The following is a 22,608-nucleotide window of genomic DNA, read 5'->3' as shown; positions in this document are numbered from 1 at the left end:
CGAGTCCGTCTCGTTCGAACAGCAAGACACATAACCTCACCGGAAGAATCGGTAAAACCTCGCCCCGGGGTAGGGTCCAATTTCAAGCTCCAATTTATCGATTGGCCAGAAGCTCGATCGCATAAATCGCTCAACGCGGCCGTTGCATCCGATCCGATGGTGGCGCGAACTGGCAAAGCTCGTGCGAAGCTTTATGGAAGGTGTCGTTGGGTGAATCTTTGATAAATTCGGTTCCGAATCAAGCCTTTTTTGCGGTTGTTTACGTCTCCAAGGCGCCTTCGAGGGCGCTCCGGGTGCCAACGGATCGCCATCAATTTAGATCCACTTAATCCGCACACCTTTCTAATGTGCTGCTACTTTGAGCATGACATATTGCGAGGATAATCAGCTGAGCAACTCTATTTCTCTCATTGCTTTACCCAACACCCAAATCAAACACATTCGAAAGTTAAGGAAAAGTCCGTTTCGATTGGAATTTGCAGACCTTCAAGTGAAGGTTTTGGGGATGGTACGGTAATTTTTCATATCTATTTTAGTAGATTTAACAACGCACAAGGCAAATAACTGTCACGGGGTCGCGGAAACGAAAGCTTGTTGAACAGAGACTTCAACGACGCAACAAACGGGGAACCCTTGTTAGACGAAGCGAGCTCGACTTTGTGCTTGGAATGTCGTAAAGTGTACTGTCCGGATTGGATTACATGATGTTCACGGTGTAGTGGAGCCGATCATTTATTACCCTGAGTTGTAGCAGGTCCGCTGCTTGTTGAGTGGATTAGGTCAAACGCCATTCCGGTACCACTTTATGGCACGTGTTTGAAACACAGTCTGCTGGTGAACGAAGCGGAAGAAGGTTTGAAGTGTAGTTGTTGTGAGTAAACATACGTTTGAAACATTTTTATAATCCCAGAATGAATCAAAGATAAACATCACTCTTCAAACCAACCAAGTTTGCGAATTGAACAATTTCAAATTTCCATATTAATTTCCCTTTTAAATAAACCAACGAAGACGACTATCATGTTGTGCAAATATCTTCGCACTCCATCACTCACCTTGATCTCATCTCTATCGGTTTCATTTTGCCATCCATCACCTGGCATCATGAGATCATGAGAATTTGGGTTACCTTTCAATTCCTCCCCGGCAGACGGTGAACGGGAGCCGAAAAGAAAAATCCCAGCCTAACGAGTTGTGGGTTAGGAAAATTTTTGCACCATCCCTAACAATTTCCCAATTCTCAGTCTAGGGTTCGTCCGACGGTCTTAAAGCAACCGTTGTGAACCTTGTCATTAGAGGTGGTAATTATTTTGTGACTTGGGCAACGTTCACTGAACCGCCCAGTTCCCAGTGAAAAACTTAAAAGAAAATACAACCGCCAACTAGTCGGTTGGGGGAGGAAATTTTCTCATCAGATAATAGCAAACACGGGGCGATGGCAAAGTAATTGGGATCAATTGGTCCATGATTTATCTGTGTGTGTGTTATGGAAAGAAGAGAATCGGTTGCTCGCCGAGCAAACGGAGACTTAAATTTGGGAAAGTTTATTTTCAATTAAATCCGCACCCGGCTTATTCACAAGCTGGGAATGTTTATTTCTTTATTAGTGGAAGAAAAGCGCTGAAATCAATGCAACGGACTGAACGTACGGCTTCGCATGACACTTTCTATCGGCACTGGAGTTTCTCGGATTAGCATAAAAATACACGCCTGAGATCTCAATCAGAAAACAATTTGACTAGAAAAACGACGAAATTGACTTCATTAAATCATACTTTTCTTTTTGATTAGACAGGATTGTTCAAACATGTCTCTTTCGTTCGTTTGATTTTCCTTGATCTCTCTCGCTTATTATTTTTCGTACAGCGATCAGCTAATGGTAGATCACCGAAACGAGCTCTCTCGACCTGCATCATACCATCTGTTGATGCAACGAGAGAAAAATACGAGGCAACGGGAAGAAAAACAATAACAAACATGCCCAAAAAGGAAACGGAACTACGAAATCTTGACCACTATTATTATTGCTATTATGATAAACTCTTCAGCGACTCTCGTCGAGATCCGGTGGCTATAAATTCGGCACCTAATGGCTTGTTAGACTCCATCCATGCACCACGATTGACCGGGGGCTGGGGAACAAATAAACATTAGCATATTAGCATATTTTATGCTGCCTCTATTGCTCTCCATCGCCGATGCATCAAACGATCGCTTTCGATGCTTGTTTATTCGCTTGGGCTTCGCAGCATCAGCCCAAAGCTTGTTCGGATGTTCCCTTCGCAGCCTCCATCTTCCCTCATCGTCGCTTGTGGATGAGCCTGAGGCTGAAAGCTTTACACACGCGCGCGGCAGAGCAGAAGATTTTCCCTTTCTCTTGCTTCGATCGCGCATTTTCGCGTGCCCTGCCGACGTCGATGCCGGTCGTTCATGAAGTACCGTTTGTTTTTATCTTCCCTCCCTTAGGGTAGGGTTGCTTTTCTTTCTCCTCCTCCATCTCCGCAGAGCAATGCACTTTTTGCTCGCCCTCGTGCTCTTTCCCCTCCGTTCTCCGCGGTTTTGTCGACGTCATCTTCAGTAACACGCGCTCGCTTCTTCCCGCGTTCGCGGCGCTCGCCGCTGGAGATAATGATCCGGTGGCTAGCTGGATGGATAACCGGTTTTTATTTTTATTATTTCCAACCCCGGCCTAGCCGTCGTTCCGTCGCACGTGACGGCTTTCCTTTTCACCGCCGCCCCATTGAAATCTCCCGTTTTCGGTGGGGCGTTTGTTTTCGTTCGGCCAAACCGGGACTCCGAGCGGAGTCCCGGTGCGCTTCTCGGCGTCGTGATCGTCGCGAACCGAACAAGCGAGGCAAGGTCAATGTCGTGATGATCGTCGTGTGGTTCGCATAAAACGAATAACGAGCGTCATCCTCACCGAGTGTGTCGAGTTCGGGAGTGAGCCTTTGGCCTTCCGGAGAGTCAAGTTAAGAAATCGATTTCAAAACGAAACAAAAGCAAAAGTAAATTGAGCTTCTTCAGGGGCGTTTTTCAAGGACGATTAAGAGGCTGCTCGAGAAATGATTGAGAAGAGTTTTTCTTTTCAATTGATAGATTGTAAGTTGGTGTCCCATTTCCCAATAATCTCATGTCAACATGTTTAGATCACAGATAATTTAGAGTTTAGTTTTTGGTGCTGCATTAAAAGATACGAAGTCATGTCTTCCATGTAGATGAGGGTTTTTCTTTACTTTCTACGTAATTTTCTGCATTGTGCAATTTTATAATTTTGTGCAAAATTTATCCTCTTTTGAAAACTTTAATACACCACCACCTTATAATAAAAGTTAATGGAAAACCCTCCCGAAGAAAAATAATTCGACCAAAATCAGGCCAATGTTCCGCGAAAATCGTATCGAATTCGTCTTGCCCATCGATTTCCGCTGCCCGTTTTTGTTCACCAGCAGATGCGCTTCGCAGATCGGAAGAAATGTTTTCACATAACGAAATAATTGTAACCCACCGTGGCGAGCCTTTCCAATTATTATTATGGTGGTCCATGCTGCATTTTCCTCCCCCGGGGTATTGGCGCAACCGTACGGGGAGGGCGTTTGGGTGAGTACGCATCCAAGGCAAGGCGTTGGAGAAATTCGTGCATCACTAATGAGAAAAGAAGATGGCAGAAAAAAGCGAACCGTTCGGAGAAACGAAGAGCCTGCGAATTAGCAAAGCATAAGAGGCATGTTTACCGTGCACTCCTAACGGGCGGGTGATTAGGTTGTTTCATTTTCCCTAAAACCCTCCCACAAGCGCCTTGCGTTGATGTGTTTTGGCGAAAAACCATTTTTCCTCTGATACGTGTCTCTTTTTCACCCCACTCACTCTGTGTAGTCTGCCGGAACCACGGAAGATCTCGTACTGTAAGCGCTTTATTTTATTGTTGCCGACATTCCAACTGGCAGCGAGCGTCTCGTTCCGACAGACCGCTGTCTTCTTTCTCTGTTCTTTTTCCGCTTGCGTTGTGCAATAGCTTCAATACGCGATTTTCCAATTTCCCGCCCGTTTGACGTCCGAGTACTAGCAATCGTTTAACATCCTAATCGGCTGGCTCTTTAAGGAATCAATTTTTATCGAAGCAATTTTTGCTTTAGCGTCGTGTGAGGCAAAGAGTTTTTTCCGGAAAATATATCCATGCCGTTTCCATTACTCAACCATTCGAAATGGTAAGAAAGCAAAATGTTTGGCTGACTGGTGGAAAAAATAAAGTAATCAACAATAAATCTTGCCAAGACCAAGGAAGTGCAGAAATTTAGTTTACAAAACTGAAAACAACCAACGGAACATAAAAGTCATGCAAGAAAATCGGACTGCATCTACTTCTAAGTTAGCAGGATTTCCGCGAACGTTTTCCTAACCGCACTAGGTGGCTCAAAGCAACCGGAAACGTATAACCTGCATTTTTTCGAGCTTTCATAAACCGGGTAGCAAGATTTTGTGCCAACCAGACTGTGGGGAAATACCAGCTGGAAGTGGAAATAGTGTAAGGAAATGTTGGAACACGTTTTTATTGACGCGTCTGGCTGCCCGCCATCCGCACCGAGAAACAATATGTGAAACTATTTCGAGGCTAATGAATACAAACGCGTGCGCATTCGGTTGTTTTGTGTTGCGCTGCGTGGCAGCGTGCCTAAATGGAGAAATGAGCCCTTTCGGAAGAAGTAAACCACTGTGCGCTGGAGGAAAGGGAAAACGCAACAAAATGAAATTGTTTTCGGACGATCAACACGATGCGATCTTTATTAACGGCTCGCGACGAGTGATGGATTTACTGTTTCAGTGTAGGAAAATGTCGGATAAACGAAAAACTCCCTCTGTTGATGCGTACATACTCGGTTTCGAGTCATATAATGGAACACTTGCATTCAAATAATGGAATTTTTCATACATTGCCTGGAGGTATGTAATTATTATCTGGAGCAATGCAAACAGATTTAGAGTTTTATTTATGGTTCTGTGGGACTCTACAAATGTAATGTTACCACAAGTTATAATGTTATATGCTTTCATTGTGTGAGAGTCGGGTCGGGTACACTTTCATACACGGGAAGAAAAAAAGAATTAAACTAAATGTGCATGTAATTTTTGCGTTTGCTGTTACCATTTAGACATGTTTTTATCTACCGAATGATGACTTGTTGAAACATAACATTTGTAAAATTCCACAAAACCCTAAATAAAACTCTAGATCTATTGGCATTGCTCCAGAGAAGAAAAGCTTTCAATGTATGCAACATTCCATTATTTGGTTGCAAACTTCCACAGTTGAGATGCACTGTTCCAGTACCTGGTTAAAACATATCAGCAACTGATTCAAGTGTTCTGTTATATGAATCAAAACCCTGTATCGTCGGACATAATTTTAAACGAGACTATGTGTTGTTTAGTTTGATTAGTTGCTAACAGTTATTTAAAGGTGGTGGTTAGGTGAATATTCGAAAGAACTTCTATAAATTTGTGCAATAATCATTGAAATATAAAATCTACCATCCTCTAGAAAGCGCTAAAGTTGCCACCGATCGTAAACATGAACTGGCTAATAAAAAGCACTTCGGCGACCGGTTTCTGCCGGCTGAGGCGGCCGATGTCACACACAAACGGAAGATCCCCGAGAAGACCCAAAGCCTCAACGAAAACGAAAGTGAACCTGAAAATCAAGTTCAATTAAACGAACAATACGCCCCGGGGAAAAAAGCGAAAACTCATCCCGTCCCATTACAACCGCTTCGCTCGTTCATTCGCGCCGTTGGCTATGGGATTTGTCGTTTTATTTTGCCGAAGAAAACCGTTTCGAAACCGCTCTACCGCGCCCGGAACCGGGAGACAGGTTTCGCCAAAGCGGAGCATTAAATAATAACACAAAAATTAACGCGAGAAGACTTGCGGTAGAGCATAAAACTTTCACACATGACCGTGGCCCATGGTGCTTGTTCCGGGTGTGGGCCGGCTGTTTTGTTTTATTTTTACGAGCCGGACACTGTTGTATTTATTTCGAGAAAACTGGTGTGGTTTAGCGATGGTTAAAAATCACAAACCAGGAGTCAATGTGCCCAACCAAAATAATAGTTCGAGCTTTCGCCGAGTGAGGGAAACCATTTGGTTTTTGAAAGGTCCTGGCGGAAAGTCCCACTGTCACTAAATTGGCCGGAACAAGCTGCCGATTTCTCCCGAACTGTTAGTTGGTTTACTTACCGGAGGCCAATTATTTGGCAGATATTATCGGTACTTATATGTAGTTCCACTTGCGACTCCGGAAGACTTCCCCCGGAGTTGATCCAGATAAAAATACGTAAAATTTTTCCCAAAGCTATTAAATCGATCTGGAGCAGAGATGAGTTGTCAATTTCTGCCATGTGAATCGTGATCGACAGGAAGTAAATTTTGGCATCGTTCACTATCGTGATCGTGAATTAACGATCACCGGTAGCCGGAAGCTCATATCATTCGATCGATCAGAGAGGGTCGCTTTCCCAAACAGTTACCTCAAAACTGTCATCAGGGAAAAGAAAATCTGGGTGTGATCACCACGATATGGGAAAGTAAATCATCCGGCCGTTATGCTGGAATGAGGTTGCGATGTTTACGTCCGAGAAATTAATTGGGGAAATACGTGGATAATCGATTTTCGACGATGACTTGACAGATCCCGTTTCCAATGTGTATTTTTTACGAGTTTATTTAACCCTTCAAGTAATGTTTAAAACATATAAGCGTTTCTAACATGATTGTTAAACTCTCTACACTGTACAACAACGTTTGTTTTGAAGCAAACATTATTCTAATGTCGCTGGCGAACTACAATTATCGATGCCAATAATGTCCACGAATGTGGGCTTCAGTATTCATGGGAAAAACTAGGCGCAGCAGTTTATCCCACATTCTTCCCACCTCGACTGAACAGAGGAGACAACACAACGAACCATCACCCCGAGCGTTCGTTGTTTGCAGCCACTTTGTTCGACAAATAATGCCGGGGCGCATATTCGCCATTAGCATATTTGTCGCATTAGCTCAGGCAGGGCGCAGGAATCGAAAATCGACCATCAGGTGCAGCACCCTCTGCCGTCGAACAGGCATCGGCACTGCTTCGCCCGTGTTCGTAAGTGCTTGTAGTAGTGGTGAAGCGAAAATATGCTGCAACTAAACGTTTGCCAGCTAAGAAAAGTGCTCAAACCCGGCTACGAACGCCGGCGAGCAGAAAATTAGAAATTGAATCTGGTTTCTCGCCGAAGCGACGCTCTGGCCGCTTGCCTCGAGGCTGGCAGACGGTAACGGAGTTTCTTCCATCGTTGGGTTTTGCACGAAGCCGATGACAGGTTGGAAACCTGTCCTGATTGAAGCATAACATCGGTGTTACAGAAAAAGAAAAAGAGAGGAAAATAAAATACCGAGAGCTCGAAGACGTACCGTGTCGCTCCGGTCCTGTTGCGAGAGGCATCTCCGGACCGCACAAGGCTTGCCAAGCTCCGGCGAAGCGACTTCAAACGTTCGTCCAACGCGCAGCCCGAAGCCAGGGCAGCGTAAGATTAATTGAAACGAACGAGCGAAGCATCTTCACGCTGGAAAGGGCTTGTTGTCGATGGTTGCCGTGGATTCGATTGGGCGGAAAGCTTGATCCCTGAGCTGGATGGATGGAGATGCTCAGCCATCGAACGATAGGCTCAATTTTCCCTCGCCACTAACCGGCAAAAATGGGCGTGAAGTCGTTGGAAAACGAGAGTCGGCGAGAGATTGGCACGAATCAAGGCGAGCAAGATGGCATTCCAAATCGGAAACTTATGTTTTATCAACTCCGAACGATAATGACACTCGAGGAAGTAAATCAACATCAAGAAATTGTGAGTTGGTGTTGAAGAAATCATGTAGGAAATTATCTCGCAAAGGTGTTGGTTAGATTTTTATCTACAAAGTAAGAAGCTCCCGTGCGGAAATTCAAGTCAACATTTGTTTTCGTTTTTCTGAATATTGAGGTCACCAGGAAAACAAGATCCCGACGCCACACGCAACCGCCTCTGGCCCAGTGAAAAGTGAATCTGTCGGACTGTTTTGACTCGCCTCGGTTGCGGTTGCAATTTCTAACCTATTTTCCTAATTGCCAGTCCCGCTGCGCACGCATACCAACCACCACGTGGATACGGATCCTTGTTTTTCGCACCATGTGACGTTCGTTAGCTGCCTTAGACCAACCGAACCTCTATAGGAGACGGTTCCGAGATGGGGTCCGAAGAAATGAAATGGAAAACGAACGAATGTTGGGAACGGGCATGCAGGGGACTGTCGTTGCCAGTTTTCCCCCAACAAACATGTGGCAGAAGGGTAAGCTTTGAGACAAGATTTATGTGGTGTGAGCCCGCCTACATTGGAGTTCGTGTGGAGTCGGTTGCTGGGAAAACGGCGTTGCTCCCATTGTGCTTTCGTTTTTCGATGCAAATTTCACAGCTGTTCGGCTTGCGTCTCGAGCGGATAGTTTTCGGTCAACCCGGTTGGGGAGTGTTGAGGAGTTGTTGGAACATCTGCACACCACCGATCAATCCCACGAGATGCAGAAGATGAATCCACCTATCATGGTGGCAGCGATCTGGCAGAGATCGCCGCTTTGGAGCACTTACACGTTCCAGCACTTAGCATCCCCATCCCGGTGAAATAAATCTTCTTCGCTGCTGGAACCGATCCGTCGCGAAGGGAACGAGAGAAGCAGAGAAACCAAAATAGAGAAACAGGTCGTTGGTTTAAAATTAAATATTTCACAACCGTTTTGCGCCGCCTACACCCAGTGAGGTGAACGAAACCCTGATGCCGGCGCAACGAGAGCCACTTGCGGCAGCCACCGTTTCGGCACCGCTTTACTTAACGTTTTTCTTTCCGTGGTGCTATGGCGCTTTTGAGGTTAGGTCCAGCTTTCTTCCCCGCCGCCGCCGCCGCCAGTGAAGTGGCGTTTATTTTTCGCTTAAGATAATTGCCGCACTATCGTTCTCTACCGGTTTTTTCGCCGCATTGCGCCGGTAGCGATAGGGAGCGAGTTCCTTGCCCGCCTTGCAATGCAGTGCAGTAGGTCAGCATGGCCGTTCGTGTGCAGGGTTTAGAGTTTGAGGGGGAGGGAGTCGCAACCGAAAATGGCGCAAAACGATGAGCGTGCTTTGAGGTCGGGAATGTGTGGCGGTGGCGAATGTCTGACCCGGGGCGTGCTTTCGGTTTTGTGGATTTTCGAGACGAACACGCGGCTGACCTCAAGCCGGTTGTTCCGCGACCTGCGCGGCGGAAAAACGGGGCTGAAGGAATCAGCCGGTCGTCGATCCGTGGTACGCCGTTGTTGGTTTTTCGCTGCACTAACGCTAACGAAAGTGCTCTTGTCACGTCGCGAGGTGGAGGTCCAAGATCGGACACGAATTGTTCGAATGGATTGTGCAAGCAAGCGACCAAGGGTTGCCTCCGAAAGGGATTAGAACGGCAGCAAAGGGTAAACTTCGAGCCCTCTGGATGGGCCACTCGAAGTCGCAGTGGCAAGCTGACGAAATTTTAATTAAACCAACAAGCTTTGTTTTGCCGAAGGTAGGCTATTGCGATTGCATTTGGCATTTGTCGAAATATCTATTAAATTATTTTAGAATGCTGAAAAAGTAAAGACATTTTCAAGCTATGTTCTATCGCTGGCTTAAATGAAATTAGTCAACCGAATTAAAAATATTTTGTGTTGATTGATGTTTGTCTTATCGCATTACCACTCTTGACGAACTTTTATTTAAAAAAATGCCAAGTTTTTAAATGCAATAACAGAAAAAACCTGTGCTGTAAGGTTATTGCTAAAAACAAGCAAGAGTTTTGTTATAGGTACACATAAGAGTTTCGTTTTTATTGCCTTTGTTCATCACATAAGTCAAAGGTTGAAACAGATGACTGTTGAAACATGAGTTTTATGTGTGTCATAACATCTTTTATGTACGATTTTTTTTACTTTTTAGTATTCGTTTTAACATGTCCCTGGCGCACAGTTCTGCTTTTGGCTTTGTTAAATATTCAATACCCCTGTTATGTGTGCTTCCATTTCATATTTCCTTTATGATGTAGTGCTGATACAGCAGATCTAAAATATGAAACACAGTCTATCCATAACTTTGGACGTTTTATACGAAAGCCTTCTTTCTCAAACATGTAGGCTTTTGCTTTCCCAAATCAATCTTCTTCGTTTCGTAATAAAATACCGCGCATCACAATTTTCTTACGAAGTACACCCTAGTTCGGTGTTGATATTAATAATACACCAGTGAAACAGCATCAAAAACCATCCGAACGAGACCGTCCAGCGCCTATGGTGGTGGCAAGCGGCTGGCGTGTGGCGAAAATGTGATGAATCTTTGATGGAGGAACATCTTCAACAGGTTTATCAGACGATATCCGTCCAGCCATGAACGGTAGCAGCGGCTCCGAGCGGCGCTGTACGCGGCGAGAAAGATCAGCCCGGAATCCGGTCTTGAAACCGAAAGACCGCTCTGCTCGTGATGGCGTGTAAAATTGCGCACAGCTTCATGGGGTTTTCCTTCGCCTCGTACACCGCGATCGCGATGGTAAAGCACAAGGTAGCGGTTCACGAGCATGATTAATTTGTGCTGCCAGCGTAAGCGGTGGTCTTCTGCTCGCTCGAGGGCTGTTGGCTTCTTGTGTTCGTACTGGAAGCTGCAGCAGTGAAGCGACGGATATTAATAATTCAGTCAATTGACCCAATCGAAGGGGATCTGGGGCTTGATTGGGAGGGGAGGGAGAAACAAATTAAATTATCAAAATCCGCTCGACTGCGACCGACCGGCCAGCGATCGTGCGTTACTAATTGATGACTAATGATTCGTTCCTTATTTTATTCAAAATATTGAGTTGAAATTTGAAGTAACCCCATTCGGTCTGGTTTCGTATCAAACAGATGTATAGGAAAACATGATTTTATAGCTTAACATCATGATAAATTTACATCATTGATAAGCTCAATATTTGAATCGTGAAGAAAATAAAGAAATTAACAACACTCATGATTTTAGATTTTCAATATAAAGTTGATCAAACAGTTCTTTTACCCTGCATATAAGTTTAAACCAATCACATTTCTATGTAGGAGCGCGAGCACGTGCACATGCCTTCGCTAAGGGAGGAAAATTATGCTGGGAAAAATGGCAGTGAAGATCATTCACTCGCCGCATAACGGTTGCATAAACGCACTTGCGATGGATTGCAATTTTCCCTGCACCGGATGCAAACGCGCAGCATCGAGGTGGGCCCGGGGGGAAGGCGATGGAAAACCCCACCGCAGTGACGACATTCGCTGGATGCACTCCACTCGGGGCCAATGGCCTGTCGGGTTCCAACCCGATCGTTTGCCGGGTAATCTCCGGGCGTGATTGGATCGCTGACGATCATTAATTTCAATAAAATGTGCTTCGATCGACTAAATGTGAAGCATCCATGGTCGGAGCTGCGAACTGGCGGACTGGTTTCACTTTCAACGTAGGGGTGGAAAATTGGCCAGGTCGTTGACTGCCCTTTTTGGAGCGTAGCACTGATAATGATGATGATGATGGTGATGATGCTGATCATGGGATGGCCTTGCGTCAGGTGCAACAAACGTAAATGCAATTGCAATACCGAGGGGTGTAATTTTCGTGAAACGTGAGATTCTCCCGTTATCACAATCAGGATGTACTCAAGGGTTAAGAGAACACTTGTTTCAGAAACAACTACTTAAAGACACAAAAGTTTATAACAAATTATTTTTTTCTTTCTTTTCTTTCAGGTGTGTACACGTAATTGGGCTGCTTATTAGTGCTCGAACTATATCAACTTGATTAAATGAAAGTTGAAAATGATAAGTAAATAAAATACACATTTATCTATCTTTCATAATTGCACATGTTTATAAAATGTTATCTCTACCAAATATATTGATTTTTGGATACGGTAATGTTTATCCCGCAACAAGTTTTCCCTGTAAATCGAACACATTATTAACCAAGACATAACTCTCCCACTTGCGGAGATGGATGCCACTTTTCTCCGTGGAAATGTATTTCGTAAGAAAATGTAAATCAAGCACGGTTCGTTTCTTTATTTTTGTTTTCCTCACCGTCGCAACTGTGCATCATGCATTTCCCCAGCACAAGAAACTGGTCGATAATCGGAAATTGCTTATTACGCAATGGTTCAAAAATTTGGGAAAAACATAAGAAAAGTCAACATAAATAAAGAAACCAAAAATAAAATAAATAACATTCCATGTGAATCATTTAGGAAAAGTCTAAACTCAATCAATAAATGATGCATAGTAAAACACAAGAATAAACCTATAGAGCGTTGAGTAAACCTGAAATGAAACAGCTCAACCTCGATCAAATATCACGTTTTCGCCACATTCCACAGCGGAACGGTATCCGATGCACTTCGCGCCAGTTTCGACTGCATCGGTCGCTTTGGCAAAAGGCTCCGACCCGAAACCAACCCACAATTACCGCAAAAGGCGAAGAAATATTAACTACCTGCCCTTGTGTCGCAGTGTCGTGATCTCGGGCAATAACTATAAAATATCTGTACCGAAGAAAATGTGTGCGTGTGTGTGTGAGAAACCAAAACAAAAACTGGAGCGAACGAAATCGAAATCGTTTCACCATCGCAAACGGCGAAGACGCGAGGGCAGCATTGTTTTAGGCCGTCGGTCAACCATTTCCTACCGCTTGGACAACGGTCCGATCGGCGACGACAACAACATAAAACACAGCGACCTGAACCTGAGTGGCCCTTTTTCCCGGCCCCGGTCCCCACGGTTGCCCCCGCCACTCGGATGGTGATTGAAAAGTTATGAAACAACATTGTGCAGCGCATATAAAAATAAATATATCCATTCATTCGAGCCATCCATCCATCCATCCATCCGACTATCCGTTTGGTAATTTAGATCGCCGATCGCTGGCGGGGCTGCGAGCCGAAGAAGTGGCCGAAGAACTTGGCCGCTGGCGTGGTTCGAAGTCCGGGGTAATTATCAACTTTTTACCATTGACACGTTCCCAGGGCCTACGATGGAGTCGAGTCGCAGAAGTCAAGTTTTTCCCTCGGAATGTGGAGTTTTGAAGAAGGGGTACGATGGTGGGTGGTTGCGGTGGAGTGTGAAATGTTTTGTAGAGCAAAAGGCTTTATGTCACGCGGCACGCCGCGATCGACCCCACGTGACCTTCGGATATTTCGAAGCCACCGTCTTCTGAGCGTTTTCTTGAACTGCACTTGACAAGCGAACCACTCCAAACTCCGAACAAAACGATTCGGCCATGCATTTCGACTCCACCCGCCGGCGAAGGTCATTCAAGCAGGATTGGTTTGGCCGGAACGACGCCATAAACGGATTCGGAGATTCCTTTCGAAGCCCCCAGTTGGATGGAGAACCAGTGAGTACAGAACGTCCTAATAGCAAAACGATGGACGATCGAGGTGAGATCTAAATCATGAAATTACATTGATAATTGCCGGTCAGTGGCTCCGGCTCCGTAGGAACAGTGCGCGGCGTGACTTATGACGCACGCACGAGGCGTGAACATGCCGTTCCAGTGGATTGGAGCAAAAATTCGCCACTTTTGGAGGTTAATGCCATTCCAATGGCCGGTGTCCAATGTGAGGTTGACGCGTCGGGCCAGTGTGTCAGTGCAAAGTAATTGCATTTACGTGCGAACCGGGGCGTTTGCAGTCCGACTCAGCCAAGCGGTATTACCACACCACTCAGCTAAAAGCGACTTTGACATCTGGTTCAAAAGCTGGCTGGTGGCTTTCGGCGGCGAGGCGTGATTGAACAGCTGTGAGCTGCACGGTGTGGTATGAGTTATGGGTTTTAGATGGATGTCGTTTGCGGACCGCTTTTCTGCAGGTTTCCACAGGTTGGGGCGAGGCTTTTTAAGAATAAATGGAGGACATTTAGCGCCCATCGCTGGAAGCCAAAGATCATTTTCCTCGCGGCTGATGTAGTGGACGTATCAACAAATACAACTACCATAAATACAACTGAAAATAAAAAAAAGAATTCAAAATGACTTGAATTATCTGTTAAAATCCACTAAATTGTTTACGCCTTTTAATTTTTTTTTCCACCTTCAAAACAACATCAATAAAAACTTAGAAGAAAATATGTTGTGAATGTTACTTTGTAATGAATGTTTTAGTTGCGTTGCTACTACGCTTATTACGTACGCTGGGTTTCGAATAAAACTTAGCTTCAAAATACATTTTCCAATGAAGTCCAATACGTATAAAACTCATTATAAAATGCTTCAGAAACAAATTTGCTTTTAACTTTTTCAAAGAAAATATTTATAATGATTCAGTATACGAACAACTAACGAAAATTTAAGTTATTGGGATTTTTTGCATACAAACAAGCCCTGTTAAAAGGTCATCCACTTTGCGAATTGCACGTATGATTCAGTAACTAGCTCCAACTTGCTCTCGAGAAACTAATTTGTCTGTTTCTTCGGTGAAACGTTCGGTTGTTGGGAAAGCCGGCGGTAAGAAGGCACCAACAACGAAAAAGAAACTGAAAATCAAAATCAAAAGGTTCACACCAGCACTTAACGTCACGTATGCTCTAAACTCGGGCCAAGTGGCTACCCATGCTTACGATGCATTATTATGCTTTTGATTGTCGCTCGATCTTTGATTTGGCCCCGCGGGAAAATCAGGTTAGTAGCTCTCCGCACTCCGCGCAACCAGATCAAGAGCATTTCTTTCGATCGCTGAAAAACGGTTCAAATTCGACCGCTTTCCCTGCGTTCCGCCGTTTTCCCTTCTTCGAGTCCGCAGGAACAAACAATTGGGCAACGGCTGGCCGCGACCTGCGTTTGCTCGATTTGCACGCCGTCGCCGCAACGACATTGACGAAACCTTCGCGAAAGCGCAAGCGTCGGGGGTTCCCCGCAGCCGGCCATTTTCCATCCGCGATGATCCGCGGGCGACAGTTTAATGCGTTTAAAAATGAATGCATTAAGGCAGCAGAAACCGAAAAGACAACCAACAGGCCTTGCGGCGAGAGGGCGAAAGAGAGAGAGAGAAGAAAACTAAATCTAAACACTGCGGCGACTTCGCGCGTCTCGTCATGCCGTTGGCCATTGTTTTCGGGCGTGCGAATGAATGCTTGCACTTTATGTAAGTTTCATGCAAAGAGAGTGTGGCGTCCCCACCGGAATATGAATTCAAAAATTCACCGAAAACTCACCTGGGCCTAATGTCGCGTCACGATTTTTGGACGCGCGTCCACTTCGGCGTGGACTAGTACGACTTTTTTTCACGGTGGGCTGGTTCGGTTGTTGGTTTTTCTAACTTAGCACCTCGCGGTCGAAAAAGACTCTGCAAGATTGGTTTTTAACGTTTGCATTGCGCGGGGGGTAACTTTTTTCACACGACCCAACACCGGGTCGGTTGAGTCGTGAGGAAAAACCCTCCGAACAACCTTGCGCTGGTCACCGAATGCCGCTGGAGAGGGTACACAAGTCAAGCTACAGGTGCGACAAATACTTTGTCGTGAAATATACGGTTCCATTTGGCTACGGAATGGCCGGGTTTGGTAGCTTTGGGTGGGGGTAGGGGAGGCTCGAAAAGCTCCACTTGCCAGTTGCAAAACAGTGCACCCTTCTCTTCCTGGGACGTCTGGGTAAAACAAGACCACCGAGTCAAAAGGGTAATCGGAGCGATTAACAACACTTGCTTCCCACCGAAAAACGCGAAGGTGCGCGCGGGAGTTTGGCAGGAATGAAATAAAGAAGCTCCAGTTTATTGACGCAAACACCAACAAATAAGAGAGAGAAGGAGAGGGAGAGAGAGGTCACCGATCGGTGGAAGTTGCGCCGACGTGCCGTTGGCAGACGCTCCATTGATGCTGCTCCCTGGTATGTGAAATCACCGTAGAACTTCTCGTGCACCAAATCTTGAGCACGAGGTCATAGAGGAGCGTGTGTTGGAGTTGGACGATTTGTCGATCGAGATCATCTGGTGTGCACCATCACCATCGACATCTTTGAACCTCCAGGGTGAGGAAAGCCAGTATCGAAGTATGCTAAAATCAAAGGTGAACCTTACCAGCCATAGACCGAGATCGTGACAATGTGGCAATCTGGTACGTCGCAAACACCGTTTCTGCAATGAAACAGTTCAGTGACCACGCGGTTTGGTTTCGATCTCTGGCAAGATCTCTGCCGTAGTGGAAACACTTCCACCAGCGTTTGCGACACGGTTTTGCGGTGATCGCGTCGACATCCGATCCGAAGGGTGGGGAAGTAGTTGAGGTTTGTGGTCCCGTTTCGGCAGACAAATGTCATCCAGCAGAGCGTGCACAAGGCACTCCTCTTTAGTACATTTTTGCGACTTTCAGGGGCACCGTCAGTAGATGTTGTTCTGCTGCACCTGAGAGTCGGCACTTTTAGGCACCTGTTCCGAGGCACCTCCGAGAGGTCGGGAATTCCTTCGCCTCGCCACAGGAAGCGACAAGAAGGGAGTGTTTCCTCTTACCGGGCGGTTCGTTTGTGCGATTGCATGATTTATTTATTTGGTTGTGCCAGTAGATCGACAAGGATGACGCGAACGACGACTTCAGCGTCGTGAAAAGAACTCACTGCCTCCACGCAGACGTCAGAAAGACTCTGTGGGCGCAAGCGACGAACCTTCGGAGGCGTTCTGAACTCCTTTCGCAAACACGGTAGGAGCATTACAGTCCGGGGGTGCACCACTGAATCCATCATAAAGAATAACTAATGAACCGCAACGGATAAATTAGAGACCATTGAAATGAATTGCGGCTTCAATGTCGCATGGCGTCGGAGGAGTCTGTCGCGCTGATGTTTAAGGAAGATGGTATCGGTTGTAAGCCGTTTATCTGGAATTATTCCACGTTTTGTCACCCGACAATTGCTGATCCATTGCAACAAAGAAAGATTTACATTGTTTCAAAGTAATTTATGGACAAGTAGATTGATAAACGATTAGATAAAATGCCACAAGAAAGAAACATGAGGATCAAATTGACATGCTATTTACAAAATTGTATGTCGCGAAGGAATGATTTAAAGAAACTGCTTTGGATTATGAAATTCGTCCAAAATAGATATTGAGATCTCACTACTTGTTTCAAATCTAGGCGAAGTTATAGTGTTCCTTGAGAGAGGTGCCCTTGGCGTTCCAACTCAACATTCCTCACGTTCACCGAACTTCACGATCCGCATTCGATCATATCCGCTCAAGCCGTTGGATCTGAGTAAATAAATATACTTTTTAACTCCACCACTCCAAGCCGACGTGTCAACCTTTCGAATATTTATTACCTCCATCAGTGGCGAACGTCCGATCAGACGAAACCATGCTCTACCGTAAGAAGTCCAACGGGTGCGCAGATCTTCGATAGGAAATATTTCTGATTTTTCACATGAACCAATTTCCAATCCCATTTACTAACCATTTCCGCCAGCGTTTGAAGTGGTGCGAGGCCGTGTCGAGGGGGTCAGGTGACAGTGACAAATCACGGTTCACGCAGTAAGTCAACATCCTGGTTGTAACGCCCCACCGGTGGGGCTGAAGAACGATCCGAACACGGTTACGGTTTCGAATCAAGACGGCAAGAACGCGGATATTGGCGAATCAAATTGGTGGCAATGGTTTGTTGTTTACCTGCTCGGAACGAATCTGAAGTCTTGGCACTCGTTCAGTAAGTCATAGACAGTATGGTGGGAGCTGTTAGTTAGATTTGGCGCAAGCAAAAACAATCCCCTCTGTAACACACTTATTATCACCCCGGAGTGTTACGCCAGCACGCTGAGGGATTAGCGTTTCAGTTCGGTTTATACAGTCTACGCTTTGTTTGGAACCTCAACCGATTCGTGTCGGAGCTGATTCCAGTTCTGTCGATTTGCAAGTTAGCCAACGCCTGTCCCCGGTGGCTTTGGACAACTTTAGTCGAGTTGTTCATTGGTGGTCGGACAGTTGTGTCGCTCTCTCTTTCATTCACCACTACCTGCTTCCACCATCGTTGTCGCCGCTCGGAACAGATTAATGAGTTTTGTGCATGTGCCTGAAATCAGAGCGTCAACGGTGGAATTAGAATGCTCGCCGCACGCCCTGTGGCTTGCGAAGGCTTTCGGAGGCATTTATGATGGCTTTGTAGAGTGGTGGAAGGTGTAGCATGTCGCTGGCAAAGTCATCGATTCCCTCCGCGTCTTAGGCCCCGCTCGTACTCCAAGACGTGACGTGTGAGTCGTGCCAGTCGAGAAGAAGTTGAGGCCGCTTTTAAAGGTTACCCTGATTGGAAGTGGAAGGATAGGCGAAAAAAGCGTCAACAACGAGTCCTAAAACAGTAACACTCCAGCTTGGGCTGTTCTGGTTGCGGGGTGTCTGTGAAGCAAGTGAAGCATCTAGGCGACACACCCTTGGACCGTTTTTGTATTTGAATCGTGGGGAGTCGCCGGATCAGCAGGTACAGTGTGCTGTAAGGCATTCAACAGGGCGAGCGACCATTCGACGCCGTCTTGAGGAACGCCAGCGATTTTAGGAGAGGCTCACGAGAGGCCGACTATGCCGGAGGATAGGTATCTGCTGGCGTATGCATATCAGACAGCACCAGACGCCAACTTCAAGACTCGACGCGGCTTTGTGTGCTGGCAAGGTTCCGCTCGACGGTGGCTGTTACCGTTCGCAAGCCTTGGCGTCAGACCTACAGTTGCTTGAAGTACCAGCTGGTTCACCTTGTCCCTCGGGAGATTGGAGGACCCGTGGCGGGGCTTCCTAACGCGGGCGTGCACGGTTTGCTCGACTTTGGATAAATGCTACACTTTTCCACCATTCCACCATTTCATGTCCGGCAGCGAGTAGCGATTTAACAGTCTTGACATTTGATAGCGATTGCCTGCGGGCGCAGAAGCAGAAAGAAACCAGAATGATTTAGCTGTTCATTTATTCTGACTCGCTTTGCTTTGTTGAGTACCTCACTTAATCTTCGATCGTAACCACCGGGCGCGCGATTTGAGCTGCGGTTCTAGTTGCCGGGGCGTATTTGAAAAGCTTCTAATGGCCACCGTTGACGATCACTCTGACCAACCAGAATGGTTCTGGAACGGTGGTAGGCGCAGGCGTTGGCTCCTAAACTGTCGTCGCCTTTTACGTTCCATCATTCTCTACACCGTTCCAAAAGCGTTTTATCTTACCAACGCGTTCACCTTTCGGATCTCCTTCAGCCGATATGGTGGGAGCTGCCCGAGGCTAATTTCTCATATTGTACGCCCCGCACCGAGGACCGCTCCCGAGCACTTGCCTCGAGTCCCGCGTGCCTAAAGTGGAAGTGGACAGTAATATTTCAAAGTATCCGCAATACCACAAAGGCCACCAAGAAAGAGGAACTTTATTTCGCGAACACAAACAGCCCAACAGTTGGTGGCTGAAGCACACCAACCAAGTTTTACGAGATAATCGTAAATGGCTTATTATCTTTCGGAGACTTTATTTTACACAAGGGATAAGGCGAACGGTTTGAGTCAGAAGGTTTAATCGGTCACCAAGCGGACAGTGTCATTATTTTGGGACTTTGTTTTAAAGGAGAGGTCCGTTTATCGCGGCCATAAATTACGGGAATATGAAAGGCAGCGTTTGCCAATGAACCGTTCTAAGCTTGTTATGTTTTTGACCATACTGGAGAGTGTTGGTACATTACACAGTAAATAAATAAGCTGCCAAAGTTCAACCAAAGCGAAGCTTGCCGATTCCTTTTACGGATTCTCTGACGATTCCTCAACTTCCCAACAAGGCAACTTTTATGCTGTTCTTATTTTCTCCCATTGCGACTGTCAAGGTTGTGAAATTTACGCCCGATCATGACAAAAATGGCCACCAATGGAGTTTTTCTGCTCAACATGCGATTTATTCGCGTGAAAGCCGAAGAAAGAAAATGATCTGCGACCATATGGCATCATTACGAGCGAACTATCGTCAGCGTACTTGATTAAGTCATCGGCACACGATTCCGCTCAGTGTAACGCAGAGGCATTGGTCTTGCCCCATCCGAAACCGACCGGGTGAAAGAAATATGATTGAACCGACAGTCTTCCATTTTTTTTTGCATGCCAGTCCTAGAGCGTCCTTCAATGACGATTAAAATGTCATCGATTGCATTAATATTGCACGTGGACGAGAGGCAGCACGACGGGAAGCAGCGTATCGAACGGAAGATCGATGGAAGATCGACTAACAATCGATTTCGCGAAGGTCCTACACAAGCTGCTGCTGGTCGCGTGCAATACCTTCGACGAACCTTTGGTTCTTCTTTGCGCGAGCTACTGATCCGGTGGCAAGACTGGTTTCTTCTAAAAGCCAGCTAATGTCTCTCGGCAGACGATCGAAGTTACCGGGACCGTCCCATAGCGCACCTTCACCGAACAGACTTTTCGAATGTTCGACTCGTGGGGGAATGCTGTGTGGTTGGAGGCATGCTTTGGATCAATTAGTTCGGAAAAAATGAGCAGAACAGAGCAGAAAATGTTGCAGATTTCAACGTTAGCAGCGTTTTTGTTGCGTTTAGTGTCGATTGCAATCTCGGCTGTTTTCGTAATTAATGATCATCCTCCGCCGACGACTGGTAACGGGGAGGAATTGTCAAATGGAGCGTCTTCTGAAGACATCTGTTGGCGATGGTCTTAGAGTCCGTCCTAGGAGCATGATTGATAGAGTTCTACATTGATTTATCGGGAAGCGGGAGCTGCTTCTCATTAGGCTCTTCCCGAAGACAGCCTGTGCACGATTGATTTATTGTGCCGGGCTGGGATGAATAAATGCATGATCATCGTGTTCTATTTGGTTCTAGGAGCAGCCTCAATTCGAGAATCGTGAGAACTGGCAGTCATGGCAGGCTAGGTGTGACTAGGAATTAGCATAAATCGTTATCATTCCTGGTCTCGATCGAGGCGAGGCTTTGTTGACAATGTGAAGCAACAAGCTATGGAAATGCCCGGAGATATTTTGTGCTGCACAATTTGACATTAAAACACACAATAAAAGAATATTGAGTTGATTGCCCGTCGGAAAGCAAGGGCATTTCGATTGAAGCATAACAAATCGATCAATCGGACATATTTCTATGACCGCCGTGAGACTTCACAGAGTCAAATTATCCAATTTTCTCCCGTTAACAACTTCGACGCATGCGGAGCTGCCGAAGTAAGGTGGGCATTCTAATTCAGGGCCGCAGTTCACAAATTATCTTGATCGGGGTAAACAACGCACCGCTCTGCAAATTGATTGCAGTGCGCATGTGAGCATATGTTGCGTCTTGTGCGGCGTGGATGGGCATTCTTGGGCACCTCGTGCTTGCCGGTTTTGCGTGGGGAAGCTGACCTTCGTGCGATCGAGCAGGGCTTGTGCACGTGTCGCTACGTGCATGGAGCTTGAGTTGGTAGGAGACAGGTGTTAACAAATTTGCAAATCACACTCGAACATCGGCCACGTAATTGCTTACCCCCATCACCACCGAACCCGGTTGGATAATCAACGATAACGTTGTCCGTCGACGGTGGCTATTTATCACCTCGCGGAAGGTCCAGCGAGCCGCCATGGTGGCCACCAGTAAACAAAACAACCGAAAAACGCCAGCTACAGGTCACACAAGTTAATGATCATCATCACGTCTCGTTGCTGGCGAAGATGGTGGTCACTCGGTGGTGAGCGAATAAGGTCAGTGGTTTTTTGTGTGAGCTGTACGCCACGCAAATGCCCTCCGATCGAGGCGCAATGGGAGCCAGATTTTCACATGGCGATAGGCGCGTGCGTGTTTGTGCGCAAGCAGACAGGACCATCGGTACTATCTCTGTTGATGAAGATGACGAGCGGAGGATCACGACGCACCGCTGCTGACCCTGATTGCGTGGCCGAACATGCAAATCAAGAGAACGAAACACCTAACCATCAGCTGTTTCTCGCACGTTCAGTTGACAGTTTAAGTGTGTCGGCTTTGACGTCTGGTACTGCCTCTGAGTTACACTGTCCTCGGTGGCAGGTTGTCGTCGTTAACAGCAACCAGACGATGCGGCACGAAGACCTAAGATCATAATTAAGAGTAAGTGTTCAATTCATCATCTCTTCTTGATTGTAACTTGGTGGGCGCAGTAGCGCCGCAGATAAACATATTTCAGATATTAAGCCCAATTTCTAGCGACGAGTTGGGTGTTCCTAAGGGAACTAAGATAGTTCCCAGTTGCTGCAAAGTTATTGTTGACGCCAAGCCAAAGTCTCACGTCGAGAATGATGACTTAATGTAGGATATCTGATACAATACATGCGACAGGAGCATTATTGCACAACTACTTAAAATGTCTTATTTAGATCAAGATGTCTGTCTCATCGAGCTCGAGAAACTGCAGGTCGAGGTGGCCCCACAAACTGGATCGTAACTCCATCGCAGCGTGCAGAGTTTCCTGGGCAAACAAATTAAGAAGTCTTCAACACGGGATGGGTCCGAAAAGGAGACCCCTTTTTTATAGCTCTTTTTACATCGATCTTCGCCGCAGCTCAAAAGGGCGCCCAAACAAA

At 46.2% G+C, this 22,608-nt stretch overlaps 1 protein-coding gene across 1 annotated transcript in view; it reads left to right on the top strand.

Annotated features, from left to right (window-relative positions):
* LOC131264421 (lipase 3-like) overlaps nucleotides 1–22,608 on the top strand; it is a 34,859-nt gene that overhangs the window by 214 nt on the left and 12,037 nt on the right. The window lies entirely within an intron of this gene.

Source organism: Anopheles coustani, chromosome 2 (assembly GCF_943734705.1).
Source record: "Anopheles coustani chromosome 2, idAnoCousDA_361_x.2, whole genome shotgun sequence".
NCBI classification, from domain to species: Eukaryota; Metazoa; Arthropoda; class Insecta; order Diptera; family Culicidae; genus Anopheles; species Anopheles coustani.
The sequence above is the reverse complement of the archived record's forward strand: the minus strand, read 5'-3'. Positions and strand labels throughout refer to the sequence as shown.